General features: G+C 34.8%; 1 long non-coding RNA gene across 1 annotated transcript in view; it reads right to left on the reverse strand.

Moving 5' to 3' along the window:
- The window catches only part of LOC136839019 (uncharacterized), a 1,998-nt gene extending 616 nt beyond the window's left edge, over positions 1-1,382 (reverse strand). The window contains exons 1-2 of the long non-coding RNA XR_010853192.1: positions 1,019-1,382; positions 1-354 (exon numbers count right to left, since the gene is read on the reverse strand). The exon at positions 1-354 is cut by the window's left edge and continues 616 nt beyond it. This is a non-coding gene — a long non-coding RNA (uncharacterized lncRNA). The remainder of the gene's footprint in view (positions 355-1,018) is intronic.
- Between the last annotated feature and the right edge of the window lie 11,435 nt (positions 1,383-12,817).

Consider the following 12,817-nt stretch of genomic DNA (forward strand, 5'->3'; position numbering starts at 1 on the left):
TTTGGTTGTTAGAGGCTTCGAGGTGAAGTGATGTCACGTGATCCAGAAAGTCCCTTAACAAGGCACAGGTTTAAATTGAACTAGTTGAGTTTCATAATATTGTAGTTTGTCTCTCTCTCCCTCTTACTGGAACTTTTTTAATGTAAGTATTGTAGTTTTAATTTTCATGATTTTATACTGTAGTTTTAACACACTTGTTTTTATTCTTTGAGAGGGCTTATGGCTTATTGTGGAAAACTTCATAGGAATTCGTATGTATGACATGTTGCTGATACTGGTGGAGGTACCCACCCCAGTTGTTGTTTGAGATTAAGCTGGCATTAGGCCAGCACGGGGTCTTGGTCATAGAGCATCCTGTAAGAATCATTCGATGATATGAAAATGATAAAATCGTGATGAATAAGCATAAGAGGTATACTAATGGTGTGAAAGTGAAAAAATGTTCATGTGAAACGGAAGTTAGGATTGAAACCCATTTAAACCCTCAGGTGCCCTCAGCATTGAATCCTGGCGAGTCCTAGATAACTAGTAAGAAAAAAAAAAGAAAGAAAAATATATATAAATATATATATATATATATATATATATATATATATATATATATATATATATATATATATATATATATATATATATATATATATATATATATACAGTATATATATATATATATATATATATATATATATATATATATATATATATATATATATATATATATATATATATATATATATATATATATATATATATATATATATATATATATATATATATATATATATATATATATATATATATATATATATATATATATATATATATATATATATATATATATAAAGAATGTTACAGGAAAATGACAGGCCTGTCATTTTCCTGTGGCATCTCGGCTTATACACTGAAGTCACGTGCATCTACTGTGATGTTTAAAGAATGAATATATAATTTATATATATAATCGACCGAAGAAAAATATAAACCACGGAATACTAAATAATCTACGGAGTTATCGTACCTTATTTCATTTAGTCGCGAGCGTTACATTACTAATTTCGTATTTGTGAAGGGTAGGGATCGATAGAGGAAAAGGAGAGATTTTAACAGGAGAAAAAGTGGGGGTTTCACCTTAACTGAAGGAAAGACCTGTAGCAGTGTGCTTCCAGAATATTTAATTGCTCTTTTCCTGTGTGCGCTCCTCTAGGAGCTGTACAATGCAAGCACGTAGTTGTGGTTTTTGTTGTTTATCATCTTTCAGTAAGGCGATGAGGTTAAAGTGGCAACAATATTATAAAGTGGAAGATATAGCGATAGTTGAAAGATTCGATCGTTAGACCTTAGGCGACCGAACATAGAAAAGAGAAACATTGTAAGAGAAACAGATCAACTGCCAGTCTAACTGATTAACGACTGCCAAAGTGCTGTATACCGAGAGAGTCGTCGAAAGTGGAAAGAATTGGGGCTGCTTTCACCGGTTGATTGGTAGTTTTTGGCCGTTTTATCTGATAAGATGCCGACTGCTGGGGCGCAGGGGCAGGTTTTGGTGTTTGTCTTAATGGGTTTGTCTTTTCTTTTAATTCTGCATTGCAAGCCACTCTAACGCTGCAGCGCTTGAGCCATGCTTGATGTGGTTTGTAAGTTCCCTTTTCCTGAGTTTTTCCAGCCAGACACTCTTTGGTTTCATGTTGCTTGCTGGAAATTGCAGAAACTGACCTAGGGGACGTTGTGTGTGTGTGTATATATATATATATATATATATATATATATATATATATATATATATATATATATATATATATATATATATATATATATATATATATATATATACATATATATATATATATATATACATATATATATATATATATATATATATATATATATATATATATATATATATATATATACATATATATATATATATATATATATATATATATATATATATATATATATATATATATATATATATATATATATATATATATATATATATATATATATATATATATATATATATATATATATATATATATATATATACATATATATATACATATATATATATATATATATATATAATCATGAATATTAAAATGTATATAGTTTAATATCAAATTCACGCTACTATATATAGTATCTCCGATGGAGAATTATCGCCGAAGGGGATTTATATAAGTGATAAATGAATAGGTACCACTGGGACGCGAACTTGACATGGACCCATTCAACGACTCCAGTGGATATATATATACCGCGCCATCAAGATGGCGCGGTGGTAACGTCCACTGGAGTCGTTGAATGGGTCCATGTGGGGTCTGCGTCCCAGTGGTACCTGTTCATTTATCACTTATATAAATTCCCTTCGGTGATAATTCTCCATCGGAGATCTCGAGGTAGCGTGAATTTGATATTAAACGACATTTGTAGCTTTATGATTGTATATAAATCACGGTGTGATAAAAATTTCATACATATATATATATATATATATATATATATATATATATATATATATATATATATATATATATATATATATATATATATATATATATATATATATATATATATATATATAGGTAGTTTATCGTTTATCCGGGTAACACAAGAACAACCAAATCCGTTCGCACAGGTATATAGTTCTACCCCTACCCTACCCGACCTAAAGATGACCTGACCCAGCTCGACCATTCTAGCACAGAATTCAAACAGTTAACATGGCGTCTTCTCATTCCTCTCACGTTCAATTTGCCGCTGCAAACCCGGTGATTATTATTGATTTGATGAAATTATGTGACAATGAAAATGAATTGCGTTTGTTTCTGATGAAAAATGGCCTTTTAGGCGATTTTAGTGGTCTATGTGAACAGTGGTTAGGATAGTAAATCGTCGATAACTAGATGTTAAGGGTACAATTTCCCCCCTTGTAACCCCTGTGGTTAGCGCTTGCAGCGCGATATTACTGCTTGCCAGAATATACGTGCCTGCCAGGAATCAGTCAAAAAGCGGATAAGGCGCGCAGCGCCGTTCCGCCCCGCCGAAACTGTGATCAGATTTGTGTAAAAATGACCCTTAACAACCACCGGCTCCACAGATTTCGTCTGTCCGCCATTTCTGTTGTGTACCGTTCCGCCAGTTCTCTTGTCAGCTTACTGCCATCTAGTGGTAGGTTCTGACTAGAAAACTGGCCGAACGCAGGTTTGCCCGGGTAAACCATAGCCGCTCCTATGTATATGTATGTATATATATATATATATATATATATATATATATATATATATATATATATATATATATATATATATATATATATATATATATATATATATATATATGACTTTTCTATCCCAAAGAATTGTTTAGACAAGTTAGTTTGAAAGGCAGGAAGGATAGCAGGAAAACTAACTTTGAGAATCCTCTGCCAGGTGGTAGATTTACGAGCAGCCTTGGTTGTGGCTGCTTATGACGAACCTTGTCTGTGATTAATCTACAGATGACAACCAACCCTGGTGGTAAACCCCTACGACTCACTTTGTCTGTGACAAATTAAGAGTTAACAAGATGTCCTGGTGGTGGATTCCTAACTATGGACCTTGTCTGTGATGGATTAATGCTTTGTTGTTTTTGTCCTTATCATTAAGAATAATTTTTCAGATCTGAATGACAGGAGCTTTAAATAAACTAGAAAATCACTTCCATACGTTATGAAGTGGTATTTTAATCGTTCACAACTTGTCGTAACGTCCATTATTAAACTGACTGTTCTCCCGCCGTTATCCAACTCTGCGAAAGAACAATGATAGTCTCACTGCTATCGAATGGGTTTCTTCACGGGTTTTATGCTATTTTAAATAAGGATTTTCTCTTTTAGTTCAGCGTACTTAAGAATATCTATCGTAATAAGATTCGACGGAAAAAAATAAAACAATAAAGTATTAATACTTGTTTACTATGCAACAGGTAGCAGCCAGTTTGTTGACACAAAATGTTTTTCATCTTTTCCTAAAGTTCCCCATATTCTACAGTTCTGCAACAGGTAGCAGCCAGTTTGTTGACACAAAATGTTTTTCATCTTTTCCTAAAGTTCCCCATATTCTACAATTCTGAACGTTCTCATCTCGAAAAGTGTGGTAAAACATCAAACTGTTGAATTTTGGTCTACAGCAGCAATTCCTTGTGACAATGCAGACCAACTGAATTCGCTTTATATTATTTTCAGGCGACCTTCCTACCAAAGTAGTGTGTTATACAGTGACAAGTAACCATGATACCTACCTATGAATTGCGTTATTTAGCAAGCTGGTTGGGTCCTACCCCAAAATACGAGTCAACTTTGGCGCACTGTGCATTGTGTATGGTTGTTAAAACTCCAGAAATTATGAAATTCGAGGGTAAGGGAAAAGACTTTACTGCGACCAAGTGAGGAAACAAAGTTAATCAAATCAGTGTTTATGATAAATATCATAAACATAATTAAATCACTACTTGTACTTCTGTCACAACCACGGTTTGACATTTGACAACTTTCTGTCATTTTTCTTTCGTTGTAATAATAGTGTATCTCTCAGTATAAGATTAGCCAGTACCGTGAGTTATGAACAGACACAAAGTGCCTCTCATCGTATTTTTAGCTTATAAATGAAACCGTGGCACGATATTAACATGCCATTAGCTCGTAGAATTAAAGAGCGAAATTAAGCGATGCTTTTGGGTCTTCTTTAATTTTTGATTCTGTAACTTAATGTCATTTTCAACACTCTAAAAACCAGCACAAGCATCTTGTCTCCTTTATGTACCTTAATTTGTAACAATTAATTTCGTTTTGAACTAGTAACGATAGATTAGATTATTTACGCCTAAATTCTGTACGTTTTATATCTCTCTCTCTCTCTCTCTCTCTCTCTCTCTCTCTCTCTCTCTCTCTCTCTCTCTCTCTCTCTCTCTAGTAGAAAAGTCCCAAAGGAAAATATTTTCTTTGTATAAGGGTAAAATTTATAAAAGTGTATATGTACTAAAAAATTAAGGCAGACAGCAGAGCTGGTAAGGAAGAGCAGTGTGGTTTAAGACAAGAGGAAGTACGTGTTTCGAGTGGGTGTTATTAACAGTTGTGTTAGCAGATTGAGATCTGAAGGAAAATTGTATATAGCAGTGATTCTTAAACTGGGGGGCGCGCCCCCTGAGGGGGCGCTAGAAGCTTCCAAGGGGGCCGCAAGCAGGGTTGCCAGATGGTGCCTATTATTTTTTTGATTTGTGATATTAATTGCAAAACTGCCAAAAACACTATCACTGCTTCCATATGTTTTCTAATTATTATCTCAAAGCATGCCAAAAATTCAAAATATAAGTCAATTTTCATTTCAAGTCTTATTTATGAATTGAAATATAGTGCAGTGCATACATACTTATAAAAAATTTAACAGCAATGAAACAAAAATCTACCATTCATCCATATACTCATATAAGCAAACAGGCAATATATTGTTTATATAGTTTATAGTTGGCAACAATTTCAGGAGTATGGGGGGGGGGGGGGGCGTGAGATCTATACATTACGCACAGGGGCACAAGGCAAAAAAGTTTAAGAACCACTGGTATGTAGCATAAATGTGCAATCAGCCTAAGTGGGCACCATAGCTGAGCGGTATAGCACTTGCTCACTTTTGACAAGTCCGCGGTCTGATCCCTTCATATCGCCCACCAGTCAACCCATCTCTATCTGCCGGGGTCTAGTAAAAGTATGACGGTTATTAGATATATATGTAGACCCATCCTCGCTATTGTAAATAAGTGGATATATATATATATATATATATATATATATATATATATATATATATATATATATATATATATATATATATATATATATATATATATATATATATATATATATATGGAATCTACTGGTCACTTTTTAGCAGATACGGCATTGTGGTTGTTACAATTACATACTTATTATTCAAATTAATATGCAGTTTATTAATTGATATGAAATTCACTCTAAAGATGGTTTGAATGACTTAGGCATTTAAAGTTAACTTGGGGCTTTCACTGTAACTCTCAGTCTTTCTTTTAGATTACTGTACTTCATCTCCTTTATTTTCTGGATCTCTTTATCTTGTTGTCCAACCACTCCAGTTCCCTCTTGAGCGCTGGATGGCCGAAAGTTTCCCAGTGCTTCATAAATCAGTCTGTCAATATTTGTGACTTTCTTTTAATCACTGTTGGCTCCTTCGTGTTTACGTAAGCATGAACTAACATGAAACAGAATCTGTAAGGAGGAAAGAAAAAGAATGTCGAAAATGAAATAATCAAGAAAAAACTGACTGTAGGAAATAAGGTTCTGCTGGGCTCAGGTTTCTTATGGCAATTATTAGGTGGCGTTCCCTCGACCCAGGTAGTCTCGTTTCATATTGCTCAAGCCGTCTTTTACCACTAAACTTTCCCGATTAATATTGGAGGACAACATGTGCCAGTTTTTCCTTTCTTTTGTGTAGAGTAACTTGTGGGTGAATGTTGCCCCAAGTTATTAGTAATGTATTGGGGAAATATGCAGAACACCTAAACGTCACACATGAGAATGCACACTCAGTAGGGTTACTATTTATGCTTGAAATCATGCGTTCCTATTTCCCAAAATTTTTTTGTCAAAAGCAAATTTGTGATTAATATCTGTGATTAAGCTGGATCACAATTTTTTTCACACCACAATCAGGAAATGGAATGTAGTAGGCCAAGTATAAAGACTTGAATTTTTAAATCACATTTCCTTAAAATTACATTCAACTTTTGTGTGTGCTTGGGCGTTTGAGATTAAGATAGGATGAACAGACACAATCCGCTTTTGGAACAATCCATATTAATTGTGGCATTTACAAATTTCAGGTTTTTATGATCATGTATTGTAGTTCATTTGGTAAGTGTGCTAACAAAGAAAGGCAGTTCCGGTTTCAGGTTAAGAGCTTTGACTTTAACGATTTGAATTTGGGGAATAAACTGAACCGTATATTAAACGACCAATTATTGAAATTGTCAACATTCCACATTTTTTATGTACTTAAAAAATTATTTCTATTTCACAAATTCCCTTTAAAAGTCTTCCTTTTTGTATTTTTTGTCCGTTAAGAATTTTTTCTTAGTTAATAGTTAGGGAAATGAACGTTCTGTTGTAGTAATCCCTCCTACCTTTTTCTAAAAATTATGGAAAACTGTCCATCGAGCAGAAAGCAAAAGTTTTCCCGCTAAGCGTCAGAGGAAGTTGCTTATGGTGTCATTTTCAAGTGTTGTATAATACACGTGCGTGTGTGTATGATGCATGTGTATTATACCACACACACATACATTTTTGTGTGTGTGCAAGTGTATTTGTGTGCGCGCGTGTGTATGACGCTGAATGGAAAAACTTTACTTTTTAGAGAAAGGTAGGCGGGATTAGTGCAACAGTCATTCACTTTCCAAACTGATAACTGAAAAAATTCTTAACGGACAAAAATGCAAAAATTAAGACTTTAAGGGTATTTATGAAATAGAAATAATTAGTGTTCCACTGATTCAAATCGTTAATATATATATATATATATATATATATATATATATATATATATATATATATATATATATATATATATATATATATATATATATATATATTTATATATATTTATATATATGTAGAGTAAAGCCACAATAATGTAAATGAGAGACTGTATTTTTCCAAAATACAAATAAGACAAAAAAAGGGCTTGATCGTTTGCACAACGGTCCTCTTCAGTTGGCTGAAGAGGAACGTTGTGCAAACGGTCGAAAGCTCCCCTGTTTTATCCTTTTTGTATTTTGGAAAAATACAGTCTCTCATTTACATTATTGTGGCTTTTTACTCATTATTTCCGATCACAATATAGTGATGCACCACAGATATATATATATATATATATATATATATATATATATATATATATATATATATATATATATATATATATATATATATATATATATATATATATATATATATATATATATATGTGTGTGTGTGTGTGTGTGTGTGTTTGTATGTTTGTGTTTTCTCTCAGAGGAGGGACTAACCACCAGAAAGGCTTATCCTTCCGGTTGCAATGCCCTTACTCTCACTATTGACCCATATTTGACACTGGAACCCATTCGCAACTGGGTCGACTGATGGGGCCAGGTTTGGATCAAACCACGGACCTTCAGATACTATGGCCTTCCAACGACTGAGTAGTCGAATAATTATTTGCTGCCTTTGGAAAACAGAACTCGCAGAGAATATAAAGGCTAACATTCTGTATATTAATTTTGGAGTAAGAGGATTTATTTCGGTGCAAATCAGATAAAAAACGGTGCCAATAAAAAGGCTCCAACAATCTACATTAAGATCGAAAGCCATTTGTATCAGGTAATCAGAGACTTCTGGAGGAAGGTACAAATATCATAAGAAAAAATAATTTTCTTATAAACTTCCTGGAAGTATTTATGTACTGGAGGCATGTTTTCATACTGATTGATGTACGAGGCAGAAGGCTATGTAAAGCCATTATACAACAAGAAGTTTTAAGACGATTAAATTTTTTTTTTTATCAAATGAGAGGTGATGCTTTGGTTTAGTGTGTTTGCTTGCTTCATGTTTTTGTACTTCTAATAGCCACAGTGCTTAAACATATAACAAATTCTGTTTGTTGTTTTATTTAGAACAGACGAAATACAAAGACATTTCATTATGGAACCCTGTCGCTGGTTAATTAAGTAACCCTTAATAAATTCTCATACATATAACTAAAATTTCTTTCAAATAAAATGACAACAAAAGCTAAACAAGGAAGTAACACCGTAAAAAAAAAAATCAACAAGGAAATACCCAAGAAATGAAACAGTGGATGCCTTCATTCGCTCCACAATATCTGTCCTTTATAAGCATAATCCTGGATGCAATGGGTGCTAGTCACTCGACCTAACTCGATAACGATGGCAGCAAATGTTGGGGCAGCTTGTGTGAGGCACTGTTATTAGCGCAGGATATGCGTTTGCCGTTCATATATCATTGACGTCAGACCTGAAGGGCAACATATTGTCGACTGTGTCTCATAAATATAACTTGAACTGGCTGCACATGGCAGAGGGAATAAGAATGTTGCTTAAGATCTGGCTGCTGAAAAGGAAATGCACGTCACACCACCTCTGTCATTTTTAATACTGGAATGCATTTGTTCAAGTCAGAGTTGAGAGAGAGAGAGAGAGAGAGAGAGAGAGAGAGAGAGAGAGAGAGAGAGAGAGACTTGAGATGATTCTTGTGAATACTGAAAGATGACGGTAGTGCAAATGATGGCTGATAACTTTTAACTAGTTATACTAATAACTGCTTTTGGAAAACATGTAACAACAGAAACTATCACAATACAAGTAAAGATTAGGCAAAGAGATTGCAAAGCTGCAACAAGCACATCCCCGCAAGAAGCAGCAATCAAAGGAGAGAGACTGCTATGCTGTGAACTCGGGTAGTGGCACGTGTGTTTGGCAACTCGCCAACTTTATAGGTGAGGCAGCAAGGCTGCATCAAGTTTCCCAGATGCGTTTTGTTATGGACTGGTTGTGATAATGACTACAGGTCTTAATTTTTCATTTTTCTATAAAAGAAAACTATTGAGATGGCTTTGTCCGTCCGTCCGCACTTTTTCTGTCCGCACTCTTTCTGTCCACCGTCAGATCTTAAAAACTACTGAGGCTAGAAGGCTGCAAATTAGTATGTTGATCATTCGCCCTCCGATCATCAAACGTACCAAATTGCAGCCTTCTAGCCTCAGTAGTTTTTATTTTATTTATGGTTAAAGTCAGACATGTTCGTGCGTCTGGCAACGCTACAGGAAGGCCACCACCGGGCCATGGCTGAAAGTTTCATGGGCCGCAGCTCATACAGCATTATACGCTGTACAGAAAACTCGATTGCGCCGAAGAAATTTCGGCGCATTTTTCACTTGTTTAGTGTTTTCTTTGTTATTCTTCTTATACGGATACGCTGAACATTGTTTTGCATATACCGATGCTGAAATCTTCTTCGTTTTAACGTGCTTTTTTTCTCATTTTTATATGGGGTAAGCACGATACCGATGCTGAAATATGACATGAAAATAAAACCTGTACGAGAGCAAAGGAATGAAAAATTTGCAGATGAAATGATCTGTGGGAGAGATTGCTAGGTTAGTCACCAATATATATAACTTATAAAAATGGGTAGAGTTCAAGTAATGAACAACTACCCCCAACATTCATATCCCGCATTTTAACTGAACAATTATTTCGTGGCCATTTACTAACCTCTGAATGCATATATTTTTTTCTAAATGGGTAGCGTGATTCAAGGGGCTTGTTTCCGGACCGTCCAATTTGCGATTTGATTCTTTTTTCATCTCGTTATTCTTTGCTATTTTTAAAACTTCATCCCTTGTCCACCCACTCCATGCATGTGCACAGGCACACACTTACTAATACTTGCATACAAACACACTCAAAAGACGGTGCAAGTTTTCTGCATATAGGTTTATCCACGATTCAGCAGTTTAATAAGATTTTAACAATAGCTGTTGTCTTTTTTTTTCCTCTCTGGAGCTACCCATGTTACGGAGAATGGCTTAATGTTAAAAGATAAAATATTATTCACTGCTTCCATCCTGCATTCCTGAAGTGTACCGTCGTGACACGGGGGACCTGCCTTTCCGCGAATCATGGCATAAGGCTTACAACACGCTCCCTCACTAGGTTATGCAGCGAGTAGAATTCCCTTTCACCCGCGCGCCCTAATCCAAGGCTTTGTACAGTGCAGGCGACTCTATTTGCTCATTTCCCAGTTCTTCATTCCCTTCGCCCTCAGGCGACTGTTGTGTGCGTTTCTTCTCTAGTATTTCCCCTTTATTTTTACCCCTACGAACTTACATAAAAATGAAAATACTACATTTATTCGGCAACGCTGTCTTTACGCATTCCGTAATTTTCCTCAGTGTAAATGTATCTTATGTGCTCCCAACTTTTCCCAGAGTTCATTTTTTTCTTTTACCTTTCGTGGCATTGTAACGCTATTCAGAGAGATGACAATGTAAGGATTTGGCCTTATTCTTTGTACACTGTACCCATATGATTATCATTAAGGTTTTTACGTCAACTTTTCCCTCTCTGCGTTAGACGTGGATAAATGAATTCTCTCCACTGATGTCTACATTGTGGATTTTCTTTAGTTTTCATTCTGAGTCAAAGACAACCAAAAATACTTTATTTGGAGGGACGTTGTTTCAGGTTCATGAAACCACAGTTCAGTTCTGCTCTATTTAAATACTGTGATGAGAAGAAACTTGCGTTTATAATACTATAGCCTGTCACACTGTTGATAAAAGTTCAACATGACATATGTAGCGGTGGTGTTTTTTTTTAATGACAAGAATTGCTATCGTGCATTAAGCCTCAAAATTATGGAGTCCTTTTCATTTTTATGCTTCGCTGGTGGAATATATAGCAAGCGTTAACAGCACGAGGTAATCAGTGCTGCCAACTGCCGATAATGTTTCCCTTTAAACTTAGCACTAAAAAATGCTAGCTTTTGTCAGTGTTATGTTGTTCTCTAATCCCACCTGATCCGGTTATCCATAGAAGAAAAAAAATCGGATCTAGCGATTATGAACATGAAGATTACAACACGCCTCCAGGAAGATTACCAGTTGACACACTCTACTGTAGTTACTTAACCAGTCGTTTGCTTGGCCGGATTTTTATTTCAACTTTGGTGAGGAAAATTCATTAATTATATGTGATAAGTTGCTCTTTGTCGTTTATTCATTTTTGGTGATTAAAATAATCTGTTAAATTTACTCTATATTTTTTTCATGGAAAATACATTGGCTTGGATATGAGGGCTTACAGGTGGACAAAAAATCATCTGATTAGTTTTGCTAAAGCAAAAAATCCATTTAGTATCAACAATGTAAAGGTGACTTTTAAAGTGAACCAACAGGCCTATTTTCTTCAACCTGGAGAAAATGCACTTCGACGTGGTCGGTAGTTTGATGGTGATTAGCTGAATATAACATGCCCAAATAGCATCGTTATATTTCGTATAATTACTTAATGATCTGTATGATAAATTTTTTGTTAATATTTTGTTACCAAAATTTCTCTCTTACGTTATTTTTATCTGTTTATAACGCTGCTGAGTTTAGAATCAATGTTCATAAGGCCAAAGGTAAACAGCTCGTACATCAAAGTTTACGTCTTAATATGGGTTTCGGTTACACACCACTGCCTGATGAGCATAACATAACACGAATTGGAAACAAATAACACAAAATATTGGAATGTACGTGGAAGTATGGATGTTTTATAAAGACTAGATTCTGCTTAACACTTGGATTTGACAAAATTTATTTTATGTGACGTTTCTGGGAAGGTAAAATGAACATCCCCAATACCTTATGGCTGGAAAATAGTATCATTTGATTTGTTTGGCAGTAGTTTCCTGGTCTTGGACCTTCGAGAGGACAGTAAGTGCTTGTAAGCATTAGTCTGAATTGAATGACATTATTATTTGGTGCTACTGTCGGTGGTACAACAAAAAGATGTCAGAAAAATAGTTCGCGTGACAGCACCATACGTGAGATATCGGTATCTCGCAGGAAATGAGAAAAGGATGATAATGGGAAAACAAGGAAAATGTTAGGCGAAGAATGGACATTTATGGAAAAACAGAAAGCCAAATACCACCGTGATTTCAGGTAGTAAAACATCCCCAATTGGAAGGGACAAGATGAGCTAA

This window comes from Macrobrachium rosenbergii, chromosome 5 (genome assembly GCF_040412425.1).
Source record: "Macrobrachium rosenbergii isolate ZJJX-2024 chromosome 5, ASM4041242v1, whole genome shotgun sequence".
NCBI classification, from domain to species: domain Eukaryota; kingdom Metazoa; phylum Arthropoda; class Malacostraca; order Decapoda; family Palaemonidae; genus Macrobrachium; species Macrobrachium rosenbergii.